The 22,016-nt window shown below is 41.6% G+C and overlaps 1 protein-coding gene across 1 annotated transcript in view; it reads right to left on the bottom strand.

Moving 5' to 3' along the window:
* ZIC3 (Zic family member 3) overlaps positions 1 to 22,016 on the bottom strand; it is a 222,996-nt gene that overhangs the window by 162,824 nt on the left and 38,156 nt on the right. The window contains exon 8 of the mRNA XM_083796726.1: positions 2,940 to 15,783. The gene's annotated coding sequence lies outside the window, so the exon portion shown is untranslated. The remainder of the gene's footprint in view (positions 1 to 2,939; positions 15,784 to 22,016) is intronic.

Raw genomic sequence — 22,016 nt, 5'->3', positions numbered from 1 at the left:
TGGAAAGACCAAGACAGCCTCAATCTGCTCCAGCAATTCTAGTTGATTTCAAGTTTACTTGTAGTTCACATAATCCTGCATACACTTCTGCTTTTCTACAGTAGCAATTGGGGTTGGTGTCCCCACAGAAACCTGGTTGAGTTTACACCTCCCAGAAGACCTGCTGTTGCAGAAGTGCAGTGTCCTGCACCTCTTATTACTTTGAACAGATATTGTTAGCTGGTAGCATCTTGGAAGTCAAGCTCTTTGTTACATTTTTTCATGCTTCTCCACAGAGTCCACGACCGTAAACATGAGAGCTCACAACTCCAACGGATCTAAAGACAGACAGCACAATAGCTCATGTGACCAGCAACATTACTGCCTCTGGGCCTGCCTCAGAGTCACTCAGAAAGAGCCTATGCTACTTAGACTCGGTCCTGCTCAAGTAGATATATGAATAAGTACATCAAATTAAGTCGGAAACGAGGTCTCCAGGGACAAGCATCTAGTGCATCACCCCAGCTGAGACATCCCAAGAGCTACAAATTCAAATTGGAAACATTGCCCAACAGAGAGAGAATGTCTCTGCAAGTCAATAGCTATCAGTGTTCACCACCTTACCCAGCAGAGCAGCAGTGAACTGCGGCTGTCCAGTCCTCTCAACCAACGAGAGCTGAGACGTGCTTATTTTACATAGCATAACTCAGCTCTGCAGCCTGGACTCTGCTCCACGCTCTGTGCAGCAACATTGTTTTAGTGCCCAGAACAGAATATTTTCTCCAAAATGCAACACTGATCATAGCATCAGGACAGCTCTACCCGACACTGTTAAGCAGTATGTCTGGGGACAGCCTTGCTCAGTAATTTTTCCAGAAGCAGGAGACATTTGTAACCATTTAAAATTTCCCACCCAAGGAGTTTTGCACTTGTCAGTTTACCTTATGCCACAGGTTTTTAATTTAGTTGTACGGGAAGAAATTTTATATGCCTCAAATTTTATATGTTAATGCCAGATGTGAACACACTAGCACGTGTTCTCTCGCTCCCCCATGCTGCACTTCTTGGGAAAGGATGCTTTATTGCTGCAGCTCCAACTACTCAGGCAATCAGTAAAACTAGTGGCAGACCTGGAGGCAGAAGTCCCTGTTCCTCAACATTTCTCAGTGCCCTGAGGAATTCCAACTGGCAAGACAAACTGCTGGCACATACCTCCCAGCCTTCTGAGCACAAAATATCCCTAGCTGCAAAAGGATTAAAAACTAAAATTTGATTTATTAAATTATGAAAGTCAATAAGAAAACTGCTGAAGATCGTGCACTTTCTATTGCACAGTGAGAGTGCATTCTAGGTGCTTCTATGTACTGGGAGAGTTAAGAGTATTAATGCAAGCAGCCTTTAAATAAATGCAGGTGCCAGAATTTTTCTATTATGTAGACCTGAAATGAATGAACACTAAAAGGTGCAACTTCTTTTGATTACCATTTTTCTGCTTTAAATTGACTACCTTCTTTGTGCATTTTATTGTGTTTTTGTTGTTGTTGTTGTTGTTTGTTTCTTGAAGTTAAATATTTTTGCAGCTCTTGTTGGTTATTAAAGCGTAACTCAATATATGATACCATTTGCTTTCCTGGACTTGCAGCATTCTTCCCAATGCATCCCTGAAGAAGAGCCATGCAACTCCAAACTCCATTAATATTATAAAGCATCAAAAATAACAATGCTTGTTAATAGTGTTTACAAGCTTGCACATGTTAAACAATATGCAGTATTTTCTTGCTAGCAGCAGTGACCAAATAGTGCTGTCACTAGCAGAGCCCCAAAGCCTTGGCTAGAAGAGACAGCCAGCCAAGAACTCTGCCTCCCCCAAACGTACCTCTCATTTTCTTGTTTCTCCTTTAGCAAGAACTGTCCCTGTGCATTCAAGGGAAGCCAGACAGGCCCTGGGGCCAGCCAAGGTGGGTGAGCAGGCAGAGCAGACCTCTCTTCTGGCCTCACTCTGTATCAGCAGGCATCCACGACCTGCCTCCAACTTGAAACGCTATGAACTAATCCACTTCAGAGCAGAGTCCATCCTTAACAGGACACTTCTGCAATTCAAAAGCACATGTGTTTGCCTCCAAACAGCCTGCTTCAAGTACTCCATCAGCATTATAACCTTCAGCAAAGCGGGGGGAGAAGGGGCCCAGGGCAGCTCAGCATGGTAGCGCAGAAGTCACGGAGGGGCCCATTTCAGTTTGATTTGTTGCGGCACTCTAGATGCAAGATGAAATCTGAGAGATGAAATCTGAGCAATTTCTTGCTTCTCTTCTTTCTGGACAGTATATTAACACTATAAAGAAGGCTGAACAGTGGGGCTTCCCAACTCCATTATTGTCAAGGCTTTCAAAGGCAGTGGCTGAAATGCCCAGTGCTGTCTTTGTTGCTCCTGGACTCAGGTCTCCGCCATGTTGCACTCCTGTCAAACCGCAAGGCCGAGCAAATTAAAAATAAGCTTTCTCTGGAGGGGTGGAGGAGGGGAGAGACATGAGAAGCACTGCCTGAGCCTACACACAGTGCCCATTACACTCATGCTACTCTCGGGTTCCTTGTGTAAATAAGGGAAGCAGAAAAGCCACAACAGATGCCAGTTCTCCTACCTGAACTCCTGCACCTGACTTTCTAAGGCACCAGCGTGAAGCCATACCGTGGGCCCAGGCTGTAAGTGGGTGCTGCAGTCCAACCAGAGCTGTCAGTCAGTCTGCTGTACCTGCCACCAATCATTCTGGTCAGGGATAAACGCGAAATGTGCTATTTTCCACCTCCAGGAAAGGGTTTACTTGTCCCCAAGACCTATGACAGGCTTGTTACAGACCATTTCAATTCGAATCAACTTGTCAAGAAAAGAAAGTGGAGAAAACGCATTAATTAAGTAGCTTTACTCATGCAGAAAAGCTGCCAGCATGAGCATTTTAAATTACCTGGGCACACCTAGTGGATTTGCATTCCCTTGGCACAGCTTTGCTCCGGCCCACAAAGCATCATCCACCTCATACTTCCATCTGAGCGAGGAACAAAAGGGGCTGACAGCCCAGCACCACCTTCCCCGCTTGGGGGCTAGCGCCCTTTCCGAGGGATTTTGTGTTGGTTTATGCAGAAACCTCGCTCCCGCTAGATGCAGGGAGAGGGAGTTTGGATTCTTCTGTAAAAGTAAAGACCGAGGCAAAAAGAGGCCTTCCAGAAACAAAGGAGGTGGAGCTGTGGCTGGCAGGGGGGTAACTGCATGCCATTGTTAAATATTAACATAAAATAAAGCAGTAGAAATGGATGTCCATCAACAGAATTAGAAGGAACTAAGTGAGTTTAAGAACAAAAGGTTTACTTATTTAAATTACAGGAGATGAAAAACAGCTGGGAATGCAATTTATAGCACAAAGTACAAAGCTACAAGACTGTTAAATGTAATTATATTTCAAAGTACTTTTTCCCCTCCATTTTAAACTAAACATGTACAATCATTTTAACTAAAATAAAACTAATGACAACGTAGCCTTTAGATGTTCCATCCTGTCCCTCAATTGCTTTCAAATTCAGCTCATCCGTTTGCATTAACTAAATAGTTTGAATCCCCCCTCCAAATAGAGGTCGGCCTTTCAAATAGGAGACTAAAGCTTGAAGAAAGAAAACCACTATAAGCAGATCATTATTTTTAAAAATTACCTCTTGCTATTCAATTCATGGACCTTCAATTGTACTTTCATATTTGTCTATCACTTCTCTGCACAAAGGACGAGTAGAAAAGTAGCTGACTAATTAACTTTAGTGTATGTTACATTTGATTTGTACATTCAGTCATAGCGAAGATGCCTATCACTAAAGATATTTAAAGGTCCAAGTTCTTTTTCCCGCTTGAGAAAAAAGAGCACCAGCATTCAGTCTCTGGACCAAGAAGGGCCTAGCACTGAGATGTAGCCTGCATCAAGGTCTTGGGTTTCACAATCACCCTGCACTGCCTTGATTGTGCCTCCACTATTACGTGCAACAAAGCCCTCCAGGTGAAAATTCTGCATCCACCTGAGACACTGGTATGTTTTTTTTAGTTCTGCAAAGCCACTGTTTGGCTCCACCACCCTCAGGAGCAGCATACCCCAAATCTCAACTGCACTGGGCTCCAACCAAAGTGAGACCTGTCTATTAAAGCTATTTTTCATTTCAGGTGTTTCCAGCACTGAATCACAAAACTAGATCCTACCCTGCAGAGCACTGCACCCCCTTCTGCCTCTTTAAGTTGCCTCTTGTTCCTTACCTGATGAGACCCTTTATTTAGAAGACAGTGGGTTCCACCTCAGCATAACAAAGGGTTTATCACCATCCTGCAGTGTGCATCTCTAATAGTCACTGCTTAAGGCCATAAGAGCTTTTAAAATTAGAGCCAAGAAATGTTTTCCAGCAAATCAAAATGCTGGCATAACCAGCTTTATCATGACACTAGCTTTTCTGCCACCAACAAAAAAAAAGTTCAGGAACCCTTATTACACAACAATATTTTATGTTAGCTAAAGTTTCCTTCCAACATAATTTTCAGGCTTAAAATATGTTCAAGAGCTAAATGAAACCCCTTTTGTTCCACTTCAAAATTATTTTTTTCAAAATGAAATTGCTGTGACAATTTTTCCCTTGTTTTAGGACAGCTTAAAAAAACGTAACTTGCTTCAGATGCCAAAGAGCTGCCAAAGGGAAAAATAAAGTCAGTCACTTGGAGAGATTTTTTTAAAGTTAGGAACATAGTTTGAGTGCTCTGGCTGCAACAAGCTACTGGTTCCGATTCACCTAAAAGAATACCCAATGGTACCAGCTTAAGATAGCAAGCTATGAAAAACACATGCACATATAAATTAGCTTGCTCTTGTCCTTGCAACAGCCTGTACCAGATGTTTCAGAGACACAAGAAGCCTTGAATTAGACAGATGTGAGATAATCTACCTCCCACTATGGGTGTCTTCCTAATCCCTTAAAACCTGAAGCAGAAGATTTAGTATCTTTCCAAAAACACTGCAGCAGTTGGTTTGCCTGAACTATTATGAAAGACAAAGCTAGCAGTGACACATTTTACAGGTCCTGTTCTCAGTTACTTATAGCTTTGCCAAATTTTGGACTGAAAGTTTCATTCCAGGTACCTTTCTTGGGCTAAGTATTTGCATTCTCTTTGATAGCTCCTGCAAGAGATATGTAATCCTGAGAAAATGACTTGAGAATTGGACATCACTCCATAAGCACTGTAACAAATTCTTGCTTGCCATTTTAAAGCACAAACAACTTCCCAACAAAACAGTCACTTGAATTTCACTGCAGGGACTTAGCTGTTGTCAGGGCTGTGCCTTTTGCTAATTTGAAAGAAAGGAACAAAAAAAAAAAAATCACATTTGTCCAGGTTATAAATCTTTGGGGAAGAGAGATTCATCAGAGCTCTTTTAAAGCACCATCTGCAGAGAGCAGTCTCCAGCCTGGCTCGACAGGCTGAGCTGAATTTTCTCTTCCCCAGCTCCCCACGGCAGCAGGCAGAAGAGCTGAGGCTCTGGTTGTTGCCACTCCCAAGATCCCGCTGCTTCTGGTACCAACACAACATGAACAGACTGCAGAAAATATGGGCAGGGAGAACCACATCTGGGAGAGAACAAACCAGGGAGAAACACTGAACAGGAGAAGTTGGAAGCTGATAACTGCAGATGAGGGACTGATGGTGGGGCTAGGACATAGGAGCACTGCCTGAGTAGGCCTCAGGGACAGCACTCATGAGAGAGAAGAGACACCATGACATGGTCACGATGACTGTGGACAGGAACAGATGCAGCAGACACTTGGCAACGGTACTTGGCGAAGAGCATATGAGAGCATGGGACTGGACTGGCACAGGGAAGAACTGGAAGAAACATGGAAAGAGGACAAAGCTCAGAGACAGGGAGTGCAACAAGACTACTTTACTGCAGGGACCAAAACGGAATCAGGGGTTCCTCCATTAGAAAAATATATTCCTAAAAGGTTTCAATCCTCCTTGACCAGTTCACACATTAAGGTATTTGTGTGTTTTTCGATTTGTTCTACTACAGCTACTGAAGAGGCATATAAAGTCTGTCATAACGTGCAAGTCTTGATTACTACAAAGTTGCAACACTTTGATGCAAACACATCAAACAGTAGCCCCTGGGAGAAAAAGCCTCGTCACCTAAAAGCTACTGCAATGCCTTGCATAGAGGTCATGTCAGTATCACATAGACAGCCCCAATGCTGAATGTTTCTTCACTTCCATACAAATAATAACAACAAAAATATCTAGTGTTAATTTGTCCAGGCATTTCATTCGATACACAGATCTTGGTAGACCCACTTCCAGCCACTTCTGGTGGCCGTGGTTATACACACAGTTTTACTGGCTTAGCACAATATGCCATCTTAGATCACTTCAGCCAACAAAACTAAAAGGCTAAGCAAACAGTGTCTTTGTTTAAAGTAAATCTTAAACAGATTAAGAACGGGTTAAATTTAAGATCTCTGCTAGGCTACTCCACACAGTCTTTTGGTTTAAAAGTGAAAATACACACATAGACAATCCACAAGCAAGACAGTTTGGGCCAACATACTACAGTAAATAAAGCAAGCTGGATACTGAAGTACTTGCAACCACAAAAATGGAAGTCAGCTCCTAAAGTTTAACTGCAAACAAGATGTGAACAACATAAGGAGGTGGAAAAACAATCTAGTTCCCAGATTACTGCCAGGACACCTTGTTATTAAGACATTGCTAATTTTGCAAAACGAACTATAAAATATTCACTATAATAATTCCAGGTATACTGTGCTCAACAAAGGAAAGTTCACCATGTTGTTGTTGTTTTGTTTGTTTTTTAAAGGGATGCATGTTCTTTTTTTATTAGGCTTGTTTGAATATTAGTTTGTTTTTAAAAGCCACAGCTCTATGAAAGTCTGACACAGTGATGGCGGGGGCACAGGCCCAAAAGTACACATTGCCCCCCCCATGCTGCCAGGCCACCAGGTGCCTCCAAAAATCCTTCCTTGAGAACAGCGAGAAAGCAGATGAAGGGAAGGATGAGACTACGTGGTATCATATGGTATCAGGATGAGACTATATAGTAACTATACTGTTCCGTCCTGGACAGCTACCAGCCCTAGCACTGATAACACTATTGTCAAATTGTGCAGGGTGATTACTGTAAGTGGGACCATGATCCTTGTGTGGATTACCTGGGGAAGAAAGATAGCTTTAAAATGTCCTTAAATGACACAGACCCCACTACTATTGAATAAAGCTATGCTAGGTCCTCTGAATTACACTTACACTCCAACATTTTCACGTACTTTCTTTTAGACAGGTTTTTTTTTTTTTTTGGCCTGGCTACCTTTTAAAGTTTATTGCTAATTTTCCAATCTGTTGCATCAAAAAATCCCTGCAAACACTGTTACAAACCATAGCTAAGCATCTGCAAGTTATAAAATATTTAAAAGTTTTACAGTTTAACCTATCTATTGGCAATAAAACATACTCCAACACAAATGCACTATTTGAGACAGATGTTTGAAATATGAATGAATGCTTGAATATTCAGTTTTAAATACTCATGATAAAAGAAGCTGCAGAGACATGCCATTGATCTAATACTTGTTTGCACATTCCTTAGGGCTATGCATGAAACATAATGGGATTTCTATGTTCCTAAACAACAAAAGGTGTAAAAATGCCTTTTCAGTTGCAAACTTTGTTCATTTATTCCTGTGGCAAAAGAATGCAAATCTTAAGTCATTTTTTGTGCACTGACATCAAGTCTTTCTCACACAAAAAGTTCCTTAAAGAAACAAGAAGAAAGTTCAGAATAAAGTCATGCTTCCTCCCCCACTTGTCCCTTAAAGAAAAGGAGAGGGGGGAGAGAGAGAGAAGGAAATTTCACTTAACTCAATTGTACCTGCCAGCTAAAAGTGAAGGCTGCTTAAGTGAATGACCCTAAGCTATTAGGCCTATATGTCATTAATAAGAATGGGTTAGCAAGGTCCAAGTAAAATATTTGTTTCAGTATATTTAGGGATTCAGTACATCTACTGCATACATTTATGCCCCAGCTTTGTAGTTAAGTAACAGAACCTGTTCACAGACAAATGGCAAAACAATTTTCTCTACATTAAGGCAGGTAATAGCTGGCAATTTATAAACAAGAGCAAGACGTTATTTCATACAAAGTAATATTTGCTGTTAATCCCTCTAATTTTGCTTTTTCAATCTTATTTGTAGAGTGGAAGGGGAGGGAAGGGGAGCTTTTTTTCTTTTGCTATGAAACTGCAGACATTTAAAATTAATATTAAAGGAGGAACTGAAGGAATGGGCTGGTGGGATGTGCTTGCAAGGAGAAGTGTAGGGAAACAGTGTTAATGTCAGAATCAATCCTTGAGCTATGAATAACTTAACTTCAAAGCTGATGCTACTGTCTGACGGAGCACCCTATGTCTTCAAGGAAGATAAAGCCACATCTGCAGTCAAACCAATGTTTAATTCAGATTACGCAGAACAATACAGAATCTTGACTGCAGCCAATTAAACTAAGCTTTCACTGACTGATAAAAATGTCATTTTGAGTCCTTTCTGTGCACAAGAAACAGTTTGAGAGCGTTACAGTTCTGAATCCACACTTATTGACCTAAGACATTTTTGTACTTAATACATCAATACCAGGATTTCAATTATGACATTTTATATTCTCCTTTCAAAATGGGAAGGATCTTTACTTCTATAACAGGGACAAGCTCTCATAGCTCTGTAGGAACTATGCAGAAGTACTGGGAACATTTTCCAATGAAAAATGCAGTTGCTGTAAGAACATTAAAATAAGGTGATGCTGGAAAGTGCAAAATACTTTGCTCAGGCACTGTCCATACATTGAGGTGCATTTCTCCAATCAGTCTCACAGCTGTAATTCAAGAGAGGTAGGCAAAGTCAGTCTCTGTTCTTGCGTCCCAACCACCCACCCGCTGATCTGTGGTGCCCCATGGGAGACACAGTCTGGTCCAGGGCCCGATCATACATGAAGAACAGGGATGGTTGTCTCCCAGCTCACACTCCTACAGAGTAACACACCACAAGAAGTGGCGTGTGATAGCTGTGCTGTTCAGAAACAACACGTTGCAGGTTAGCTTAGGAAATTGTAATGAAGCATTTCAGTTAAAGACTTCAGAATGAAGCATTGGCTCCACTGAGTCACAGCTTTTCAGAATAACAGTTACCGGCACTGTCAACAGTAAACACAGAAGTGTTCAAATCCAAGAACTGACTGTTAATCCAACTTAAACTTTGAGATCCATTTCCATGATAGCAAAACAAAAAAATCATAGGTAACACATGGGTGTCTAAATGACTACAAGTTAACACAGATGTGCATCAAGACAGGGTGGCACAAGGCAGTCAGATGGAAGTGACATCACCTGGAAGTTTGAAACACCACTGCAGAAAGAAGCTAGATGATTACACTATTGATCACATTCAGCTGCAACTCTTCCTCACTGCCCTGTTTCTAAAAGGCTGGCCCCAGTGTTCTTGGCCAGCTTGTTGAAGAGTTACTCTCCCTGTGCCTCAGACCCCCACCCATAAAACAAAAGCAATTTCATCCCTGCCCTATTCACTGCTCACCTGTCCATGCAACAGCAAACTCTTTGGGGACAAAGACTGCAGGCAAATCTTCACACTGGGGTTGTGGCCTTTAGGAGTACCAAATACAAATAAAAAATTCATACGGAAGTAGTGAAAGACTGACCAACACCTGGAAGGGAGCAGAAGTGTGAAAGCAGCTGCATCACCTGAAGTCTACACTTTGCCATTGGTATCAGACAAATGGCATGCAAGCAATGTTAACTGCCGGCAGTAAACTTCACCTATAGGCAGCCAGAAGTGAAGGGAGGGAACAATTGAACTAGTTTCCATAAATCCCGGGATTTTCTAGCTAACCATGCAGCTGTACAACTGCAGCGTGCAGGCCGGTTTGTGTAATAAGAGAAAGGCAATATTACAGGCAGTCGACATATTTCAAAACACAGTAGTGTATTTCTTCAGTGTTTCTTTCACCCTCACCCCGATTCTGCTAATCAAAATGTAAAACCCACACAGCTGACATCATTTCCAGGGGCAAGGTGTGCTGGCCACCGCTCACACCTCAGCCAAGTGGAGCACCTGGCCGTGCAGATGTCCCAGTCCCTCTCGCTGGGGCACACACACGGCCGAGGAGAGGAGCCGGCTTGCTCAGGAGCTCTGCGAAACGGACAGCGCCTGCCTCGGTGCAGAGGGATAAAAGGAGAGCGATAAACGCTGTTGTTGTCGAGAAAGAGAAGAGTGCTTAGAAAGGCTTTCAAATAAGCAATTTCCCCTCTCATCAGTATCCTCTTGACTGCTAAGCTCTCTCTTTTGTCTCTTACCTTGAATGGTGATCAGCAATGCATGACTGGCCAAGGGGCATCAGCTGTAAGTCTAACGACCCCAGCCGGCTGAAGCCTCCGCGGAAGGGGAGACTGCGCTCCTTAGGACCCGTCCAATTCGTGGAGAAGGAAGAAAAGGCAAAGCGTGACAGCTTCATCTGCCTTGCTTGTTTTGGCAAAGGATGTAGGATTTACCATCCCCTATATTAGGTTTACTTAGCATCCCGTCTCTGAAACTAATCAGGCTTGAATGTGCAGGTGCCACAAACCGCACCGCCAAGCAAGTTTCCACCCTACAATCCTTAATGAGATTTTGGCTTTTATCCTTAAGGATGAGGGTCAGGAGCTCTTCCACTTTGCGTGCTTCCCATCCTGACTCCATACAACTGCATTGCAACCAAGAAGTTTATTCCTTGCAAAGCATGTAACATCTCCTGGTCACATTTGCCTTGTGCTTCAGCTGAGCAGCACGTGCCTAATAGCAGCCTGAGCACAGTCAGAGCACGCACTGAGCTAAAGGTCAGCAAAGATCAGCTTTACATTGAGTCAGAAGTGCCAGGGCCAAAAGATGCCAACTCTATCCTAGAAAGCTTGGTTTCTCACGAGGATCAATTTGCTTGTGATACTTTAACATTGTTGTTTAACCTGGCTGCATGATGAAGGGCTTTCCAGAGTTGATGTTAGCCATGCAGAGACTCTAAATCACTTCTTCACTGATCCATCCCTATTCAAGTACAGAGCAAGCAACAAAGTGTGAGAGTTTTCATGAGATGTTAGAAATTTGCAGTAGTCATCTTACAGCAATCAGAAGGCACCTCTTTTCACAATACTCAGACAATGTGTTATTGGCTATATAACAATTTTCACACAAGATTGTTTTGACATACATCTGTCTCCAGTTCAAGTAAATGAATCATCTTGGACTGCAGAGCAAACCCACTCTCCAGCCAAGGAGCCACTTTGCCCACCACAGAGTTGATCTTTACCATAAGGTTTTGTTAACTGCATGTATTATTGTACAATTACTTTTAAGTTTTGGAGCGACTCCCTCTGCTGTAGCAGCTTCAGACTTGGCAGTTCCCTATCCTCCAGTAGAGCTGCGTCTTATTTTTGAAGCAACAGAGGGAGGTGGAAATGAAGAGTAAGAGTGCTTTTCTGCACCTTGGAAGGCCTATAGCATGAAGAGCCTTGAAGTGTTAACAGAATGACAGCACAGACTGTACAATGTCAGTAGATGCTTCACAGAATAGGGTTCTGACCAAAGAAATTCTACTTCTGGGAGAAGACTGGATGGAAAAAGTGATTTGGAGGCTACCAGGATGTGTACCCAACTGCAACACAGTAAGCAATTTGCAGGACTGCTGAGTACTCACAGAAGCAAATGAGACCAGTGAGGGCTCTGCTCTGAACATACCAAGAGTATAAATTAGTACAACTCTGCGGTCACACACATTCTGTTGGACATCCCCATGGGTTAGCACCATCTCCACTCCCTCGTTTCTACACACTGTGTCATCCTCTCAGCTCAGCGTTGGCATGAAGATTTATACTTGCAGAGTGTTTACAAGTCAGAAGCATTTAAAAAGAAAAAAAAACTTAGTAACTGTCCACAGCCCAGGATCTCATGGCATGCTGTAGCAAGGCACAAGACCACATGTGGAGTGAGAATAGAGAAGCACTGAGTGCTTACACAGCCCATATATACCAGTCCTGTTAGATAAAGAAATCTGGCACATGAGCCTTGCTCATGGCTCACACAAGGGGGCTCACTGACAATTGCATAGGCAAACTTAAGTGATTGATTTAATGCAACCCTAACACTTGATAAATACTGGGAACTGTCTTCAACATTGCCCCAATAAGGTAGGCAAATGCTCAGAGAGCTGCCAAGTTGCTGAACTTCCTCAGTTCAGAGCGAAGCTGCATGCTCAGCTATGAGGAGCAGCACTCTTTTCCTCTATTATACCAGGAGCTAACTGATCACCAGCCTGTTGCCATGTTATTCCTACCAGGGCCACGCTCCCCTTTCCACAAGTCTTAGAAGATAGAATAAAGTTTTAACTGGAACCAACCTTGCTACCTGCAATACCAGCTACTACTAAAACTCAAGTGAGATGCTACATTTGAAAAGCATCTTCCAGAAGACGCACTTTGTAAAATGAAGAGTGCCCTTGGTCCAAATCTCAGCACATGTAACCTCAGTTCATGCCTTCACTTCAGACTCTAAGATTTTATGTACTCAAAAAAAAAATTGCCTCCTCCATAGAAGGTTCTCCATCTCTCTGTTGGTTCTTTCACAAGATACAGCTTACAAAGGTTGTTTTTGCTGATTTAGACAGATGATAACCACAATTACTTATCATTCACATTCTCGTAAAGCCCACGGTGCCATAGGCTATGTACAGACCACCACTGTACAAAGCAACACAACATCAGAGAAGAGACACCCTCCTCCTCCAGCTCCTCTTCCAAGTATTGTGGTGTGTTACAAACAAGGCACTCCTTGCTCCTTCCACTAGGCATTGGGTGGAAGAAATAATCCTGAACCTATCTCCCACCAACGTCAGTAGTTGTTTGCAGTGCACAAGTTCCCATCCCCACCCCACCCCCCAAAAAATAAAAAATAAATAAAGGACACAATTATGCTTTCTAAGTTTATGTACAGCTACACACCACAGCTCCCAGTTTTTCTTAATCATCCCCCTGAAGGGCAGCAGTTCAGGACACAGACCCTTCACTCTTCTCTAGCAAACACTTATTTTCAAAGATATTTTGCCAGGGGAGGGAAACAAAAGGAACACTATTTTTTGTTTAGAAAACAGGAAAGAAGCACAGAGTTTAAGTAAAACAGAGCAGAAATTAATAGTCTGTTACATTTTGTGTGGTCATTTTTTCTAAAGGGAAATGTTACCAGGATGATTCTCTGAACAACTACAACTTAACAGAGACATCACATATCCTATTTGCACAAATAATTACACATCATTTAGATATCAGTCTTCCTTCTCAAGGCATCACAAGGGAGTCTGTTCACTTTTTGAGCACATGCAACTCCCATTAACATTAATGAGAGTTACTCACATGTACCGGATGGACAGTAGATCTCTTGAGAATCTCTGCATTCACCATACCATGGCTAGGGAAACAATGGAAATGTAACAAAGGCAGACCCTAAATCAAGGATGATTCAGCCACTGGACTGCCATACCCGACTTCCAGTGTTTCTCCTCACTGTGCTCCCTCCCTGCCTTATGAAGCATTGCTCTGGCACTGCTCATCATGCTCCCTAAGAGCTCATCTCCATCTCTGCACACCCCAGAGCTGGTTCTGCCCTGGGTTTTTCTGGGAGAACCCACCACATTGCCAGTAAGTGTGAATCACTTACTGGGGATCCTGTTTCTCAAATGCTAATTAGCGGATCAGATCCAGATTTTCAGATTATAATTTTTTACTTTGGACCTTTTCAGATTTTGCATCCACTGACAAACAGAGTACCACAGCCAGCTATTTTTGCCAGCGGTTTCTGTTAGGGTTATGTCAATCAACATCATCATTCCTCTGTGGTGTTAGTGCCTTGAGGACTGACATATGCGAAAGAGAGCAGAAGTGCTAATGCTTTTCCACACGAGCGTGCCAGTCATATCACACTGAGACAGTACTAGCAGGTCTCTTAACCCCTCCTTTTCCATCTCTGCAGCCCTGTCACAACTGTTGAGTACTGAACAAGCTGCTGTTCTCAGCTATGCCAGTGAGAAAAATACATTTCCATGTGCTATACAAGCCTTATGCCTACTTATAATTCAGCAGGAGCTCCTAGTAAAGGAAGATGGTAGCGTCACTGTTAGAGCAGAGGAGCAGTTATCAGGGGTTTTAAGCCCTACACCCACTCTCCTGTTGGGAAACAAACCTTTTTTTCAGTGTCTCAAGCTCCAAAACAGTGACTGCATTACTTCTCATTCATTTAGAAGAGTACTGAGAAGGCAAACAGTGTTTGTGAAGGGTATTTAAAAAGCATAAGTGCTTGCTATCCTTCTGTGTCTACACTACGACTTCTATATATCCCTTACAATACCCCTTTGGTCCCTTGCTTTTCTTTCACATCCAAATCCCTGAAATGCAGCTCCAGCTCACATCAGTGAGGCTGACAGAGAGCACTCTCCCTCCAGCAGGCAAGTAAACTTCATAGGAGTTCACCAAATCAACAGAATTTTGATGGGAAGTGAGACACTTCAGAGTCACTAAAGATGGCTTTATATAGCAGGACACAGTAGAGCCTGAACCTCACAAGCTATTATAAAATTATCACACTTAATTCTTCATTTTTGTTAGTAGGCTCTGTGCTCAATAGACAGAAACAGCACTGACTTCACAAGCTGCATCTTCCTGCACAAACTCCCTACAAATTCTCTCTGCGATGTGCAGCGCTGTTTTGTGTCCTAAGAAGTCCTTCACTCACATAAACTCCTAATCTAAATATATCACTTTCCATGTCTAACACTAGTTGATAAATTGTGTTCCCTTTATTTGTGCCATTCCACAGACATGAGACTTGGTAAAGAACTTTCTCCCTAGCAAGTTAAGCCAGATCTAAGCTGCTTCAAAATGCTGATTAGGCTTGCTTGTAGTTCACCCCTCAGAGGAAAACACAATTGTGTAACCTAAGAAAATATAATTGGAGAAGACTCCAAAGAGAAATAGAAGCAATGTTTACAAAATCTACTTAGCTTGTCTTTTGCTAGTTATCACAAAAGTAGAGCTTACCTTTAGAAACAAATTAAAACATGTTATGCCAGAAAAAAAACAGCTTCCAAGATCGTGATGCCATATTAAATTCTTTCCCAAGCTCAATAAACTATGACTTATAAAACTTGTAAAATCTTTACTAGACTCTTGACAGCTCCACATGTGTCTGTGGCAAGACGAATGGAACCTTTTGCTAAACATCTGCTAAATCTTGTGTCTTGGCTAGAATGACTCTACCCGATAGCAGCAGTCTAATGCTTGCTGACTGTGGTCCGGGACTGTGATGGAATCTGCCTTTCTGCATGAAAACACCACGCTGCTTTGCTGTGGTGCTCTGTCATAGTCTGTATTTCCAGCAGCCGATTCCAGTAATAGCGCGTAATGGCACATCTCTTAGGGTAGTTGTGCTCAGCATCGATGCACTGTTCATCATGGGCTGAAATCATACAGCAGGCAGCTATGTTTTCAAAGAGGACGCACACCTTCTTTCAAAGAGCCTCCGTCTGTACGTGCTGCTTTGGAAGTGAGGAGCCCAGTAGCCTTGTCTGTGAGAGTCAGGGTACAAATCTAGAGGACAGCTTAAGAACTGCTGATAACTTTAACCTAAATAAATTCCTGAGAAAAATCAGAGAAGAGAAAGTAAATATGCTAATTTGTACAATATATACTAAATAGAGGAAACTCTCAATTATTTAATGATATTCTCCTATTCTACACAGTGAGGACTTATGTTTTTCCAGGACATGCAAACACATGTATGTTAAACAGTTCTACCCACATATAACCAAGTATTGTGACTATTATGTCTCATCTTACTAAGTTCACACTGTCCTGTCAGGGCTTGAAACCCAGAGGACACTCAACCAGGAACACTATCCCCAATTTTTCTGGGGGCTCTCACATCTCCTTCTGAAGTATTTTGCAATGGACAGTGCCAGAAACCAGGCATCTGGCTAGCAGCAACTTAGGTGTGGTCTGGCATTTCCTATTTGATCCTCTACAGGAGATCTTTAAGAATATTTCCTTCATACAATTGTCATTTTCCTTAACTGAAGTTGTTCTATAACTCCTGATAAAACTCCCAAAATTTAAAATAACTTCCTTCCCCCATTGTAAAGCCTTTTATTTTCTAAGGCTGTTCCTATCCTAATATTGGAAAAAAATAATATATACATATAACCTGAATACTTTACCTGGAAATACAGCAATACTTAAGATAATCTTTCTGGCTTGCTCTTCAACATGTGATGCGTCATAGGACATGAAATTCAGAAGCATTTCTCCCTGTATATCACACGTACTTTCACTTACTGGGATGTTTTTTGTTTGTTTGTTTGTTTGGAAACTGGTATGACATCTTGACAGCCTCCTCAAGAATATCTTTCAGAAAAATGTTCACTATACCAACACTGCTTACCCCCCACACCTCCTTCCTCTCAGAAAGCAAGAAGATTGGAAGACAAAAAGCATGTCTGCATTCTTGCAAGAAAAAAAAATCTCTCACATCTAAAAAAGAAAATACCATGGCAATCTGGGAAATCCAGTGCACTGGAAGATGAAAGATAAATCGTGTTATATGAATGTTGCACATGTTGTTGTTATTATCTCCAAGAGGAGGACCCCATTGTGCTTAATACTACACAAGCTCAAACTAACAGGCAGTTCCTACCCCAGAGGCCTCATAACCTAAGATAAAAGCAGTATTGTCGTCCCCTTTTTATAAAGGGGAAGTGGGACACCAGAAGATTCAGCAGTTTGAACAAGTTTCTCAATGAAATGGCAGATCAGAGAATTGAACCCAGATTCTCAAGTCTTCATCATCCCCTGATTTAATCCACACATCATTACTCAATCATTTTAATTAAGCAGCAACATCTAAGCTTCAAACAAGTACCCATGATTATTTCTATGTAATGAGAAAGCAAGATGCTTGATCTATTGTTCATTCTACCATTACTTTTAGGTTCCTGTAAGAGTAAAATTTTAAGCCCATGTCCAAAAGATGCTACACAGCCACAAAGGAATCATTTGTATTCAATTCACATTCAACTCCTGACACATGGAGTGCACTTCTAAGTGGAATACTTTAGTCCTACCTTGGTATTTAATTTTGTAGGCCAGTGAAAAGGATTAATTTGAAAAGATTTATGCAGTTAGTAAAACATGGGACATGGTTATAAGACACTGTGAGAGCTTTTAACTGCAGGGACATAAAAAGGGGAAGAAGCTCAAAAATGGCAAAGATTAAAAAGTAATGTTAAACAGAAAACTAAAGGCGTTTGGTAGGTGAAGAAAGGGAATTTGCTGCAGGAGGTACGGAGGCTGAGGAGACAGAAGGTGGAAAGAAGATACAAAGGGCAGACAACAGCAACTTAAGGAGAAAGAGAGAGCAACTTAAGGAGAAAGGAGAGCAGAGCAGTCCTGGTCTGAGCTGCGTAGTACATGGGAAGTAAGGATGCAAGTACTTGAAAGTTCTTGTTGATAATTTACATTCCATGAGTCCAAGTTTAATTGTGTATTGCCATGTAATCATTGCCAAATGAGGGAAGAATCCCTCTCCAAAAGAGTCCAAATGAAAGGCTGAATTGTAAAGAACAACGGACTACAATGCAACTGGGTGCCTTGCGACAGCCCCCAAGAGGGAATACAAAGGCTTCTGCTTCTGTGTTACTATTTGAAAAGTTACTTCAGGCAAGAGAGCTCAGAGGTGATCTGGCCACTGAGTACAAGTACAAACGCTGGTGGTGCACCAAGAACTGGGACAGCATTTACTGCACCAAGAAATGAGAGTACCAAAAAAGGCTTTGCTAAAGAGAAAGATGAGTCAAAGGACTGGCCTACTAAAAGCAAATTACTTACATATTCAAATTCAGAGAGCACTGACATCTATCTTTAAACAGGCATGTAAAAAAATATTACATGCAAGTATAAGCAGCAGCAGTATTATGATTCACAGCTGGTCACAACGTAGAAAAAAAATATTACAACCACTGGGAATAGACTAAGAGCAGCTATTATGTTGCCCAAGAGCCTGACACTAAGAACTCAGTTGATCGAAACTTTCTGAAAAAAACAAGGCAGCGCAAGCTGCGTACCTCAAAAAAATATATATATTAACAACTATCCCAGCGAGTAAATTCAAATTCCCACTTCATCTCACAGTATAAAATAAGCTGTGAAATCACACACTTAAGAAGCTACCTAAACATTTGTCCAATTAATATCTGAACCCAAGTCAACATTTCAGGAATCTTGAAAATGTTTTCTTATCTTAGAAAATTAGAGAAAAAATAGGACTTAAAACAGAGGAGGGATACAAGCTCTTTGGAAGTGCCCAGAACTATATTAGGCTTTCTAAGCCTAAGAATAATCTGAGAGCAAATTCACTGATGTAGAGCAGCTGAGAAAAAGTACACCACGAAACTACAACCTTAGAAGAGTTAACCCTGGGCCTAATAGAAAAGCTGAGGTGGAAGATGACATTTGCACAGCAAGAAGGCTGGACAGGAAGCTATACCCTGGGGAACCGTGAAGTTTGTACAGGACGAAGAGAATGAAAACTCGTAATGAAGTTCAGATACTTTCAGACAGGGGAGAGCAATACAATCTTGCCAAACTGGATGGGTCTACTCGTCTGGAAAACAGCCTCTCACAATCCAAGAGTTGCCTGAATTGCAGCAAATTCTTCCAGAGATTTTAAAGAAAATACAGACTGAATTCTACTCCCATACAGTGAGCTTTACCTTCATAAGACAGCAATCAAATTTGATTTGTTCTCAATATGTGATCAGAGCTTTGTTTTTGGCCCTGTTTGAAGAGAACTAGTCATAAAAGGTCAGAAGTATAGGAGGAGGGTGTAGGGTTCTCCCAGCAGACCAGACTACTACTACTTTAACCTGGAGGTCACCATAGCAATCAGAGCAAAAAGCTAAACATGTTTGAGAAAACTCTGAATTCAACTCTTAAGAGAACTGATTTTCATTCCTCCCTCTGGAGCAGAGACTGGGAAGTGCCTCCCACTGCAGCTCTTGGGACCTAGGGGAGTAAGAGTCAAACAAAACAATATCAGAAACTGAGATTACATTGAATATTTTGAAAGTGCACGCAAGTGGACCATTATTTTCACTGGTGGCATTAAGCCATTCTCCCAGCCCAGTTACAATCACTGAGTTTTAAATCACTGAGTTCCATTTATTTCTACAGACTTTCAGTCTTGAAAAGGCAAATTTACTTCCTCTGTTTTTACGAAGAAAAAGTAGATAGGGTTACATAATAGTGCTAGACACCTGATGTGGCAAATTGGGGAAGGGTAAAGCTATGTTGGATTACTGAAGCTGTACAGGAAAATTTCTCTGGTAATGTCTAACATTTCAACTTTATCCGTTCTGACAGCTTTCTAGCTTTTCAGCAAGAAACCCTAAAACAAATATTTTCAATCGCTACCTCAATAAAATTAAATTTGCAGAATTTTTATTTGGACAAGCCTTTAAATTTTTTTTTTTTAAATCACCAACAACAACAAAAAATATAAGTTTGTTTTCACCTTTTTAAAGAATAGAACATTTTCTTGTTAAACATCTTCAAAGACTAGCAAACATTTTTCTGAGAAATTTCAACTCTAGAGAGTAGTTCTGGAAAACTCACTCTTCCTATGCAAACTGCTGTGCAGTATCAGCATCCCCATATAATAATCTTAATCCTCTGCTGAATGAAAGTACACGTGAAGATTAACAGAAATTTCTGCCAATACATTCATTTTCTCCTGGGAATGCTGGAGCAGCTCAAAGTCTACCTTCCCTTCTGTGTTATTTTAGTTATTTTCTGGATAGCAACATGTAATTCTTTCAATACTACTAAGTTTGAGAGAAAGATCACTCATCTCTCAATCTTCTTGTTAATTTATCATCTAGTGTTTGGGAGGAAAAATAATATAAAAAGAGAAAAACATTGTATTCTCTCAGGAGAAGTCAGATCTGGGACACTATACTAGGAAAAAATAATTGGTCCCATTATTATCATTGTCTCTAGCTTTACACTTAAGGGAGAAATATGTCTGAGTAGCTGGTTACATCAGCAATGGAGATAGAGAAAGAAGAAATTCCCACAGTGTGAGCAAGGCTTCACACACTTAGAGAACGTGACCACACACAATACACATTACAGTGGAGAAGAACAAAGCAACCTCAGGAAATGTCCCCAATTGTTTTCGGATGATTAAGGACATATGCCAACAAGCCTCTCCTTGTTCAGGGAACCTTTGCAACTTGGCTAGGTCAAATTTACATAACACAATTAAAGATATCGAGTGGTTAGGGTCTATATAAAACTTGCATTCAGAACAATGTAAGATGCAAGTTTCAGACAATTTTGTTGTTTCCGTCCAATTCAACCCAGGGACAGCTTTATCTCTCTAGTTAAAAGAGCCGGGAAGAGATTAAAAGTCAGCTTAGCTAATGTAAATAGCCAATTTACATTAACGTCAGCCATTTGTTTCAGAATCAAAACACACACATACTTCAAGCAGTAACAGCAGTTTTAGAAAACAGCATTAAGCTGGCATGAATGTCAGGCCTTTGAATAAAGATGCTGCCTCTTCTTTCAAAAGCCACTGCACAAAGACCTAGAGCTTTCTGGATGAAATAATATCCCTCCAAAAGCTGCCCTGAGGTTAGCAGGAACTCGCCAGGTTGTTGCTCTTTGCAGCGGAGCAGCCAGAACTGCCTGCACCAGGTGCTGAGCAAGAGCAACCATCGCCAGCCCCAAAGGCTTCCACCAAGCTCCACAGCGGGTGAAAAGAGCGCTCCTCCAGGCATTGCTGATTCTGTTATCACCCCAGAGCTCATCCATAGAAGAAGTTTCAGCTTTGAGTTAACCCATTGCCAGCATCACCTTGGTGTTAGGTCAGGAGTGCCAAAGGCAGGCTTTGAGAACAACTCACCTCTACAAGGATTGTTCACATCTCTTCTCCCTCCCCTGGTCAGCCAGCCTAATAAAAGGTATTACAGCTCCCTACAAAACATTCAGACTTCTGTAGAGAAGCATTACAAAAAGTCAGTCTTTTTTTTTTTTTAAAAAAAAAAAAAAGGTAAACTAAACATAGTACTTGGAGAAAAATGTAAGGCTTCCTGTAAATTAAACTGAACCTTTTTACATAATAGATCGCTCACAGCTATTTGTAAGGAAGTGACAAAGCTGCTGCAGATCTTAAGATATTGTAGCAAGGTTCACAGATGCACTTATGTAAATATTTTCTGACAACTCAGCTGCTACTGAAAACATTTTTGAAGTTATCAAAAAGAATTTAAAGTATTTTCCACTCTAGTCATTAACTATGCATTTGCAAAAAGGCTCCATCAGAACTGCTGAGCAAAGGATCCCTTCTGCAGAAGGCACAAGTTAAGACAGCAACGCTTACAAACTTGCCACCAAAACCCGAAATCCAGCACTGCTGCCAGAGGGCACTCCACTACCAGCTCCATGGACCAAGCCAGCAAGAAACAGGTTTTCACATTCAGAGCGATATCACCCACCACACAAGCATCCCCCTCATGCTGTAAGCTGGTCAGGCTGCTAAACCAGGATGGGTTTCCCACTCATCAGGCTGCCAGATACAGCACTAGGCCAATTCAGCCAAGGTAAAGTTATACAGCCAGAGAGCAAGAGCCAGGGCCTGACCATGACCAGCTTTTGCCACATGAAAATATTGAAACAGAGTACTTTACCCCAATACTGTTATCTCTTTCTTGGCGTTATAAAGCAGAAATACTACATGGCCTGGCAGTGGTCCATTAGCATATGTATATATACCATCACATATGCATTGCCAGTCAGCTGCGGTTTCTTTTGGA

This window comes from Anser anser (assembly GCF_964211835.1).
Source record: "Anser anser genome assembly, chromosome: 13".
Taxonomy (NCBI): domain Eukaryota; kingdom Metazoa; phylum Chordata; class Aves; order Anseriformes; family Anatidae; genus Anser; species Anser anser.
Note: the sequence above shows the minus strand (reverse complement) of the source record. Positions and strands in the feature narration are given on the sequence as shown.